Source organism: Pinus tabuliformis, chromosome 1_2, assembly GCF_031772625.1.
Source record: "Pinus tabuliformis cultivar Carrire ecotype Pingquan chromosome 1_2, CPIR1, whole genome shotgun sequence".
Lineage (NCBI taxonomy): Eukaryota > Viridiplantae > Streptophyta > Pinopsida > Pinales > Pinaceae > Pinus > Pinus tabuliformis.
Window position 1 is genome coordinate 583,550,976 of NC_142298.1, and position 11,686 is coordinate 583,562,661.

An 11,686-nucleotide genomic window follows, 5' to 3' on the forward strand; every position below is an offset into this window, starting at 1 on the left:
AGCAACCAATTATTTATCTATGGTATTTCGATAGGGTTCAAAATATCCGACAAAATGTTTCGGAGTCCACAAACGTTAGTGTGGCTATTCATCAAATGTCCGGATGATATCCACTGATAATATCCACGTGTCACACTGGATAGGTCAAAATTTTCACTCACAATAATGGAACCTAATTAAAATTATATTACATCACAGAAACCTAAACTCAAATATTTATGACATCTTAAAACAAACTGATCTCTTTTTTATAATATACATGACGGCAACCCCCTTACCTTGAAGATAAGCATTAAATACTAATGCTAGTAACACTAGTGTTACTGTAGAAGAAATCGAAACTGATAAAGTTCTCGCCTCCATTGCAACAACCAGCCAGCAAGTTAAGTGTGGCCAGCGGTCCACTTGGCTTGTATCTAACGGGCAGAGTGTATTAATGACTATCAAGATGAATTGAGATATAAATTTTCATTTAATGATTGACCAAGAATACAATATAGCACGGGTCACGAAATTTTCATGTAACTATAGATGAAGAATATAATGGCAGGTAATAAGCTCATCAATACTGTCTTGCTGTATATGCCCATCCTAGATAATATATTTGTTTAAATCTAACTGTAAGCCTATACAGCCCCACTGGGCTTATAAACTGGGAAATATGTATCACCCAATATAATATGGCACAGGTCTCCTGGAATGGTTAGAAGACATGTCGTTTATTGATTGACCAAGAATACAATATAGCACAGGTCCCCTAAATTTTGATTTAATAATTGACCAAGAATAAAATATGGCACAGGTCTCGTGGACTTGTTACAAGATATGGGGTCGTCGTTTGGTCGTCGTTCCGCAATTCGTAATCTTCTAGGTGTTCTGGGTCGTCTTCAACTAGCGATCACGAAATGCTTATCCAGACTCATAGTGTGGAAAAAATTACTAAGAAAAAGGATAAGATAAAAAGTGTAATGTACGATAAGCTGCTGCAGTAGCTACTAAAACAAAAAGCAGAGAGCGTGAGGAAATAGACCAGCGTGGAAAATTTTCGAAGAATGTTGCATAGAGCGTCAATTGGAGTCTTAGCTTAGCAGGGTCATGTTGCATATTTATTTGAGTATTTCATGAATGTTTCTCAGGTTGCATATTTATTTGCGCATTTCATGAATATTTCTCTATATAATTAAGTTAATATTAAAAAAAAAAAAATCAAATTTTTAAATATTTTTGAAATCCACAATTAAATAAAAATTAAAATGTGAAAAAATCACTTCCCACTTGGCAACTCCCTCACCTTGTACGGTTGTAATGTTGCCGGCCGTCTTGAAGTAGCCCTCTTGTTCTGGAATATCCCACGAAATTCTTATCTAGATTATCCGCTATTGAAAAATTTAACGATGGAGTATATGACTCACTATCAAGATTTCATTTAATGATTCACCAAGAAACACAATATGGCACAGGTCCACGCTGGACTTGTTCTTCGAAATATCCACGCTTACTTCAAAATTTTAGGATGCTTTGTATGACTAACTATCAAGATTGACTGAGGACTTGAATTTTCATTTAATGATTCACAAACAATACAACATAGCACGGGTCCCCTAAATTTTCATTTGATTATTGGTGAAGAATATAATATGGCACAGGTCTCCTGGAGTTGTTAGAACATATGGGTCGTCGCTCGGTACATCACAATTGCTTCGTAATCTTGTAGGTGTTCCCTGTAAGGTCCTCGGAGCTGCGGTGCAGTTGGGCGCCGGGTGACCGTGCACGGGCGCGCGACGGGCGGGTGCGACGAACCAGGCGTGCGTAGAAAATGCGATGAAACCTTGCGACGTTTATGCGACAATAATATAAGTGCGATGCACTTATATGGCGATTGGAGCATGGAGCGCTTGGCTTAAAGCCGACTTGCGATGGCGGGCAGGCCAACTTAGGAAGTGGGCGATGAACGTTGCAAAGGGGTGTGTAAACGAAGATATGGTGGTCGGCTGGGCGAGCCACCGCCACACTTGCGAAGTGTATATACATGAGTGCGATGGAGCTCATTTCCATCATCCAACTTCGCACTTCTTACTTCTATCTTGGGGTAGGTTCACTTGTGCGCAGTTTTGAGGAGGATGAGCGCATAGCTCATGCGCTCCTCTAATGAGTCGCACTTGGTGAAGAACTCTTGGTGGAGAGGTGGACGCGTTGGGCAAGGCGTGCCCGGGTGTATTGTGCGGAGGCGTTTGTGCGGCAACTTGGCGTGGGTGTCTTGGCGACTCGGGTGAGTGCCCACCCACCGTGCAAGTGCGCACGAAGGTGAGACGGAGGTTGGAACCGGAGGTCGTTGAGTTGGGCAGGCGGTACTACGTGTTGTACACATGATTTGGGCGTTTGTCAAGAGTTGGCAAGCGGGACTGCGTGTGGGCAGGGATACACGATTTGGGCGTTTGCGACCAAACGAAGAGCGAACCGGCGAAGACATGTGACAAGGTGAACAACGGGTTGGAGAGTCGTGCGGCGACCGTGTGGAGGTGCCGACGAGCTGGGCAACCGAGTTTGCCGAAGTTGTGAAAATTTGGCTAAGTGTAAATTTGGGGTTTCCCAAGGACTTAGTTTGTACATTGTAAAAATGATGATTATATAATATATTGATTCGAGCAGACTCACATTACGGGGAGTTGCCCCTCCCCTTTATACTGTTGCAATTGTTGTTGTTCTTGTTATAATTGCCATGGATAATGAATGAGTATGGGCTTCATTGGTATAAAGGATAAATGTATGTTTACTTGGTTGCGAAACACAAGCTAAGTAATGTTAAAGTGAAAGTAGGTGTAGTCCACGAACATAAGTATTGGTGAAAAGAAAGTGTTCGGTGGTGCCGCACCTCGCTATAAGCGGTTGGAAGACTACCGCAGGTGTAGGGGCGTGACAGTTTGTGCCAAAGCAGGTTTGAAGACTTGGAGAAGTCTTGCAGGAAGCTGGGTGAAGCAAGTGTGCATACACTTGGAAGTTGATGACAGGTGATATTGAGGCTTGAACAAGGTTCAGGTGTTGAAACATTGAAGGTAGTTTCAAGACTCGGTTTGAGCAGGGTTGCTCATGACAGTGGAAGCAAGTTTAGTAGAGGTGAAGCCTAGTGCTTGGAGCAAGCTGAAGGACAAGGCATGGCAAGTTTGGGAGAAGGTGAAGGGAAGCTATTGCTTACCTTATACAAGTTGAAGATGTTGAAAGAAGAGAATCCCTGGATTCGAGAGAAGCTTGCAGTCTTGGAAAAGAATGTTGAAGACGAACTTCTTCAACTTGGTTGGACAATGGAGCAAGATGAAGTTGCAAATTGTGCTAACAAGGAAGAGGAAGCCATGATAGTTGAAGATGTTGCAGACATGACAACGATGGAGGATGAACTTGAGATCGATCAAGTTGGACCAGGATCGTGTAGTTTGCAGACATGGGTGAATAAGGAAGAGCCTCATGATGATGATGTAAGTACCATTGATACTTGTGTTTCATTTGGGCATTTGGTAGATGGACCGTATGCACGGAAGGGCAAAGCCAGTTTTCCGATGCTATGGAGGATCTTGCCATGGATGTTTATGATGAGACCTTGTATGGAAGAGCAAGGATTGTTGATTGTTGCAGGACTTGTTGGGGTTGTTTGTGACCTTATGGTAGAAGGTACAAAGGCCCTTGACAAGGGAGGAACATGATGATCATTGTGGAGGACTGGGTCATGCTTTAGCCACATGGCTAAGTGCCCGGCATGACTCATGGACAGATTGGAGGGCACACTCTTGGGTGGACTTCTCATGGCCGAGACCAAGAGCAAGTCTTGGTGGACACTTTGGTGGAGGAGCTGTGATGGAAGAGACTCATGACATGATGATATGGTTGGGTGACCGAGTTCACTAGAGCGAAGATTGCAGACTTGGATGAGGATGACTGATTGTTGTGATGGGTCTACTTGGTTGGATTACATGGGCAACTTAGTCATGGACATCAGGTTGGTGTGACATGGAGACTTATTACTTATGAGCCGATGGAGAGGTTGTGCACTTTTGTACAACAAGGCCATGGACATGGATGGAGTTGTGAGCAAACTATGGAGCATTCCTACTACATGGAGAGATGAGGCATCTTGCAGAGACCTTTGGGCCAAGACTTGTATGCTTGCTGAGATATTGGTTGGAGATGACTCATGAAGCTCATGATGACATGAAGTTTTGACTTTTAGGGACTTCATATATGGTGGACTTAGAGGATTTAATGCATTGAGGAGCTGAGATCAGAGACTTTGATGCAGTATGGGATGCATACTTCCAAAGTACATGTATGGGCATGGCTTGGAAGAGTGACTTGATGTGGAGGATCGATATGAGACACTTTGAAGTGATGGAGTTACAATGATGATGATGCCTTGGTGACAAACACTTGGGCATGGGTTGAGCTGAGACTCAACTACTTTGGACAACATGTTGCAGATGAGATGAGGACTACTTAATGGACCTGAGCAAGGCTTACTTATATGGAGATGGATTCTTGATCGAGTTGAGAATGTGGCGGGTTGTTTTGAGAAACAACTGATGGTGGCATGAGGATGTTCACTCTCATGGTTTGAGTGTGACAGTTGGACTGGCCATCCGACTAGTTCAGACATGGGGTCGCAAAGTGTGCAGAGATGTGTTGGCATTTTGTTGGAGTATCATGACAGAGGTTCACATGGTGACACATGATGAGGTCGACACGAGATGTTGCAGTGGAGATTGTGGCAGAGGGGTCGATGATCATGGATTGAGATGATTTCTGATGGATGACATACCGATGAGGTGTATACCTTGGTATGGTGATCTTGGTGACAGATGGTTGCGGGGTGAGACATGGTGGAGACTGTGGTTCTATGTATGTTGTAGTGGTGTTTGCAGTATGTGGAGGAGTTGACATCATGGATGATCTTGGTGGATGGCTACCAGGATGGTATGTTGTCGAGGACGACAACGATTTCAGGTGGAGGAGGATGTAAGGTCCTCAGAGCTGCGGTGTGGTTGGGCGCCGGGTGACTGTGCACGGGCGCACGACGGGCGTGCGATGGCACGACGGGAGGGTGCGACGAACCGGGCGTGCGGAGAAAATGCGACGAAACCTTGTGACGTTTATGCGACAATAGTAGAAGTGCGATGCACTTATATGGCGATTGGAGCGTGGAGAGCTTGGCTTAAAGCCGACTTGCGCTGGCGGGCAGGCCAACTTAGGAAGTGGGCATTGAACGTTGAGAACGGGTGTGTAAACGAAGATATGGTGGTCGGCTGGGTGAGCCACCACCACACTTGCGAAGTGTATATACATGAGTGCGATGGATCTCATTTCCATCATCCAACTTCACACTTCTTACTTCTATCTTGGGGTAGGTTCACTTGTGCATAGTTTTGAGGAGGATGAGCGCATAGCTCATGCGCTCCTCTAGTGAGTCGCACTTGGTGAAGAACTCTTGGTGGAGAGGTGGACGCGTTGCGCAAGGCGTGCCCGGGTGTATTGTGCGGAGGCGTTTGTGCGGCGACTTGGCGTGGGTATCTTGGCGACTCGGGTGAGCGCCCGCCCACCGTGCAAGTGTGCACGAAGGTGAGACGGAGGTTGGAACCGGAGATCATTGAGTTGGGCAGGCAGTACTACGTGTTGTGCACACGTTTGGGCGTTTTTCAAGAGTTGGCAAGCGGGACTGTGTGTGGGCAGGGATACACGATTTGGGCGTTTGCGACCAAACGAAGAGCGAACCGGCGAAGACATGTGACAAGGTGAACAACGGGTTGGAGAGTCGTGCGGCGACCGTGTGGAGGTGCCGACGAGCTGGGCAACCGAGTTTGCCGAAGTTGTGAAAATTTGGCTAAGTGTAAATTTGGGGTTTCCCAAGGACTTAGTTTGTACATTGTAAAAATGATGATTATATAATATATTGATTCGGGCAGACTCACATTACGGGGAGTTGCCCCTCCCCTTTATACTGTTGCAATTGTTGTTGTTCTTGTTATAATTGCTATGGATAATGAATGAGTATGGGCTTCATTGGTATAAAGGATAAATGTATGTTTACTTGGTTGCGAAACACAAGCTAAGTAATGTTAAAATGAAAGTAGGCGTAGTCCACGAATATAAGTATTGGTGAAAAGAAAGTGTTCGGTGGTGCCACACCTCGCTATAAGCGGTTGGAAGACTACCGCAGGTGTAGGGGCGTGACATTCTCGGTCCAGCTTCAAAAGAGTGATCACAGACTTCCCTCTTCATTTTCTGGGTGAAAAGATTAATTTTATTTCCTGTCTTTCTAGTTCGTACATGAAGATCTGAATGACAAATAAGATTGATTGAATACTTTCATAACCTCTGCGCATAGTTATGTTTAAGGTGATATGTGGTTCGATTTAAGGTGATATGTTAGAATGGAAATTCCAGAATGTCATGTGGAATTTCAAAAGGTTATTTTTGTTGGCATTATGAGATAAGGGTTGTCCTTGATGGCAAACCACACTGATGACAAATCATAGTGCAGAAGGTCAGCAGCAAGGAATTGATGATCAGACTATAAGAAGAAGAGGAAATTCATATACACAGGTTCATTAAGCCCAAGTCGCGTATACACGCTGGTTCGCTATATACCAAGTCGCGTATACGCAGGTTCGCTATATACCAAGTAGGGTATACACGTAGGTTCATGAATGGAAAAGAGCGTACGTGTCGGAAAGCTTACTTTTGGTCCGTGGTAGTTAGTCCTCGGTACTTGAGCCTATGTTTTTGGACCAAAGTATCTCGACAGACGTGTTGATCCCTAGTATTGAGTTGATGGTATTGTTTTACTATGGTTTTGGACCGTGGTATTATGAAAGGCCTAAACCTATATAAGGAGAAGATCATTAGGCCAAAGAGGGTGAGTGAGCAATGAATATCTGATGAAGTGTGAGATCCAAATGCTGGTTATGGGTTGGTGATCTGAACCATGGTTTCACTCATGTGGAGGATGATGAACTATGGAATGGGATCTCAAGGCTTGGAATAATTATCTTCATATGGTTTGACTGTGGATAGACTAGATCTATTGACGCATGTTTATTGTTATGATCTGGGTATGTTTTGATGTCTGATATAGCTGCGGAATTATAAGTTAGGATTTGCAGACCTGTACGCAGGTTGTCTTCGGCAAAAGAGCGTATACACGCAGGTTGGGTTTGTCCAAGTAGCGTATACAATGTGAAGTATGATATGTGAAGATGAAGTTGGATCTGGTTACTGTTATGTTGTCTATGTTGTTGACAGGGTTTCAGTGATTCAGTATTGGGTGATTCAGAGATTGATGATGCAGGTTGTTTTATGGATCCAGTATGAAAATGTATGAAACGTGGTCCCGGGAAGATCGTAGAGTTCAGTAGGCTGGTGCCTACATACTGGTAAACATATCAGCCAGTACAAGAGCCAGGGGGTTGTAGCTCCCTTCCAGGAGCAGCTGGAGAACGAGTAAAGGTTGGAGCATTCTGTAGGCAGGCACCTACGTACTAGTAAATGGATCGGCTAGTACAAGAGCTAAGAGGGTTGTAGCCCTCTGCAGGTTGTAGCCTGCGTGCTGGTAAAGGACTGCACCAGTACATTGTAAAAGAAAGTTTCTTATTAAAGGAAGATAGAAACAAATTGCAGCAGGTGGTTTTCACCCACATTGGGTTTCCACCTTATATCATGGTGTTCATGTGTGTGCTTTATGTGTGATGATCTGTTCTGTTATACTGCACCTGTTTACTGTGTTCTGATGCATTTACTGAAGATAAGCTAATTGAATCATAAGATTACTGCATATACGCTAGTTGCCCTTAACAAAGTCGTGTATATACGCTGATATCCTTAACTGAAGCTGCGTGTATGAATCTGAGTATAAAATTGAAAAGTTTTATCTGATCTGATAATACTGATTCACCCCCCCCCCCCCCCCTCTCAGTATTATTTCCAATAATTTTAATGTGGAATTCACTAGAATTTTGATACTGGAATTATTATTTTTATTTTTATTTTTTATTATTTTGTGAAGGTTGAATTTTTTATTTTTATTTTGTTAAGGTTGATTTTAAAGAGATATTTAGAGGGTTTTATTCGGGAAGGTTGAGTATTTATTATATAAGCCATATATTGTATTAGCAGTTTTGTTTTTGATAGTATATTAATTTGTTTTTGAGTAATTTTTTTATTTTTTACAGTTTATCTATAATTTAAAATGGGAATTCAATTTTTGTTATTTTTTATTTTATTTAAATTTGTTTATTTGTAAAGTGATTGGTTGAGGTCTTATTATTAGTGTGTTTTGGTAACTTCTATTTTTCTATTAGTTACTAGTATTTTTGTTTTTAGTTTTATTTATTTTTTATTTTTTACATTTGTTTCCTAACTCCTTTGAATTTATTTTATTTAGGTATAGTTTTTATAATTCCCGCTTGCAAGATATATCAAGAATTCAATAAATTGTTCTTATTACACGAAATTGATTTTCTTGAATTCAATAAGTTTATCTTTTTTTCTTCTTTCGTGTGTCTATTAGTAATGTCTTAGCGTATCAATTATCATAGACCATGGATTTGATAGCTATGAGCAAATCCAATGCAATGCACTAGAGCTCTTCATTTCATTTTAGGTTATTCAAATTTTATGGTGCACAGGTTGGGGAATGAGATCCAAACTAATTCTACCAGAGCTCTTCATTTCATTTTAGGTTATTCAAATTCTATGGTGCACAGGTTGGGGAATGGGATCCAAACTAATTCTACCAGGGAATTAACCAGATCTCACTTTGACGTTTTGAATGCAAACAAAACAAGAGATGGTTAGACATTTTTTGGAATGTTATTCTTCAATTTCTCCTTTGTTTCAATTGGCTTGTTAAAGTTGTTTTACCTTCTTTCCTTGAACCAAACATGCAAGCTTGGTCTCATTAGGTTATTAATTTTACTCCAACTTTATTCCTAGTTAAGATTGATCTCAGTTACTATGCAAAATGTTAATGTGTGAATTTTGTTAAAGGTTATTTATTCTACTCCAGCTTTATTCCTAGTTTTATTCAAAGTGAATGTGCCAAATTCAACCAATTTAATATTAAGTAAAAAACTCAACCAATTTAATATTAAGTAAAAAATCATAGACAAACCTTTGGTATTTGGAAAATATTTAAAAACGGCTAATGATAAATATTATTTATTTAAATATTTGATTTTCTTAATGATTTATAACTATGATAATTATAATCTAGTTGTTAAATTAATAGTAAAACATCTCTTTTTTTTTCTTTTTTTTTTAAAAATTTATTATAACTTTAAGATAAATGAAGGGAACCACGAGACGCAAGCGGAACGAGGGTTTCGAATAGGGAGCAACGGGTGCGAGCTGGTAACCATGGAGGGTCAAGGAGGGGGGAGATCCACTCCCTACTACAGTCATGTAGTTGTGAATAGAAGCAAGGAGGCTGGTTCAAATCGATTCAAGAAACCAATGGAGGCAGAAACGGAGAAGATAAGCACAAAAAAGCTGGAAAGCATAAAATTTCATGAATAGGAAGAGAATCACGAGGAAGTCAGAAGAGAGAAGAGAACAAGAGACAACAGTCAAAGAACTGAGCACAAGACTATGACAGGACTATGTAAACCTAGGTCAACCAGTAAACCTCGAGTTGTAGAAATGGATCTATCGGGAGCACTTCCGGATGAAACCATTCTAGAAGTATATGATGAAGAATGGGTGCAGTCGGTGGACTATGAACATGTCCCATTTAGATGTCATAAATGTCATGAACACGGGCACCTCTTCAGAGACTGCCCACTAAACAAACTAGAGGAGAATATGAAAACCAACACAGGCAAAGATCCTGAAGGCTTTACCAAGGTGGGAGGCAAAGGGAAAGGAGGAAAAAAGTACCAAAAGAAAACTAACATGGATAAGCAACCAAGTCATAACAGTTTCAAGATTTTAGAAGAAGAAGGTGGCAACAATGGAACGAACCAGGCACCGAAGGATAATCTTGCAGAGAAGGAAAATGATGCTAGCATGGAGGACATACATGAGAAAAACAAACTAAAGGAGGATCTGCCAAGCACTATGGAACTGGGTAGGGACTATGAGATGACCCCAAATGAAGTTGGTAAGAAGGACCACGAACTACAGGAGATTATCGAGAGGGAGAATCTTGATCTAGAAAAGTTCTTGGAGTAGGGAACCACCAAAGGTGTTGATTCTCTACCACAAGAGGAGTTTGACAGAGTGCAACAGCTCTTCCTCTGAAGATCTCAAGCAAAGGGTTCTGGATTCAAAAGGAACCATGATAGCCAGGAAAATAGAGGGGTAAAACCGATGGAGGTAACATTAGGACACTCTTCCAAGAACCCAGGCCGGAAAAGAGGAAGGAAGGGACAGAATGAGCTGCTGACAAAGTGTGGGAAACTCATGATTAACTCAGGCAAGACGAAAGATCTTGCTAGTTACTCATTTACAAACCTTTTATAATGGAGCTCACAACTTGGAACATTAGGGGTCTAGGAAGTAAAAGAAAACAAAGAAATCTCAACAATAGAATAAAAGAAGAAAAACCAGATATGGTGTGTATACAAGAAAAAAAATGTTTAATAGACAAAATCAGAGAGATACATAGCAAATGGCTCTTGAAGTACAAGTATCTAGAAGTTAAAGCAAACAACACAACAAGAGGGATTCTCACTCTTTGGAATCCCCAAAAACTTGGAATCCTAGATGCTGAAGCATTCAGGAACTACCTTTCGATGGTAATCCAACCTTTGGGTGACAAGGAACTCTATATGATCACAAATGTCTATGGTCCTCAAAAACTTGAAGACAAACTCAAGCTTCTCACCTCACTGGAGGATCTGAGAGAGAGACATCCTGTTATGCCTTGGATTCTGGGGGGGGACTTTAATATGATCAGAACTCTTACAAAAAAAAGGTGGGACTAGAATACTAGGCAGAGACTCCATTGCTTTCCATAACTTCCTAAATGACATGAGGTTGGTGGATACGGAGACAATAAATTGTACATTCACCTGGAATAATAAGAGGGGAGGGTCTTCTCAAGCTGCCTCTAAACTAGACAGATTCATAATCTCTGAGGACCCCCTTCTAACTGCCCTTGACTTGACTGCTTTAATCCTTCCTTTTGGAGGCTCGGATCACTAGCCTATCTAGCTTGAAGCTTCTTTTATAGGCACTCTGAGGAACAGACCTTTGAGGTTTTAAAATGTCTGGCTCACTCACCCTGACTTCATCACTAATATTGGAAAATGGTGGGTGGAAGACATGCCCATTCAAGGCACGAAGATGTTCCTACTGCAACAAAGACTGAAACACATCAAACTCAGGCTTAAAGAATGGAACAAAAATGAGTTTGGAAATATTTTCAAAGCCAAAAGAGAAGTTGAACAAAAACTACAGGGAATTAACCAAATCCTCATCATAGATGGCTTTACCGAGGAAAGGAAAATCCAAGTTGACTCTCTTCAACAGGAATGGGAAAACAAATGCTAGCAAGAGGAGATCTTCTGGAGATAGAAATCGAGAGTCTAATGGATTAAAGAAGGGGAAAGAAATACAAAGTTTTTTCACAAGTCAACCATGGATCACAGGGCACATAACAGGATTTCGAAACTTAGATATACGCAATGGAAAGAGCTAAGTACCC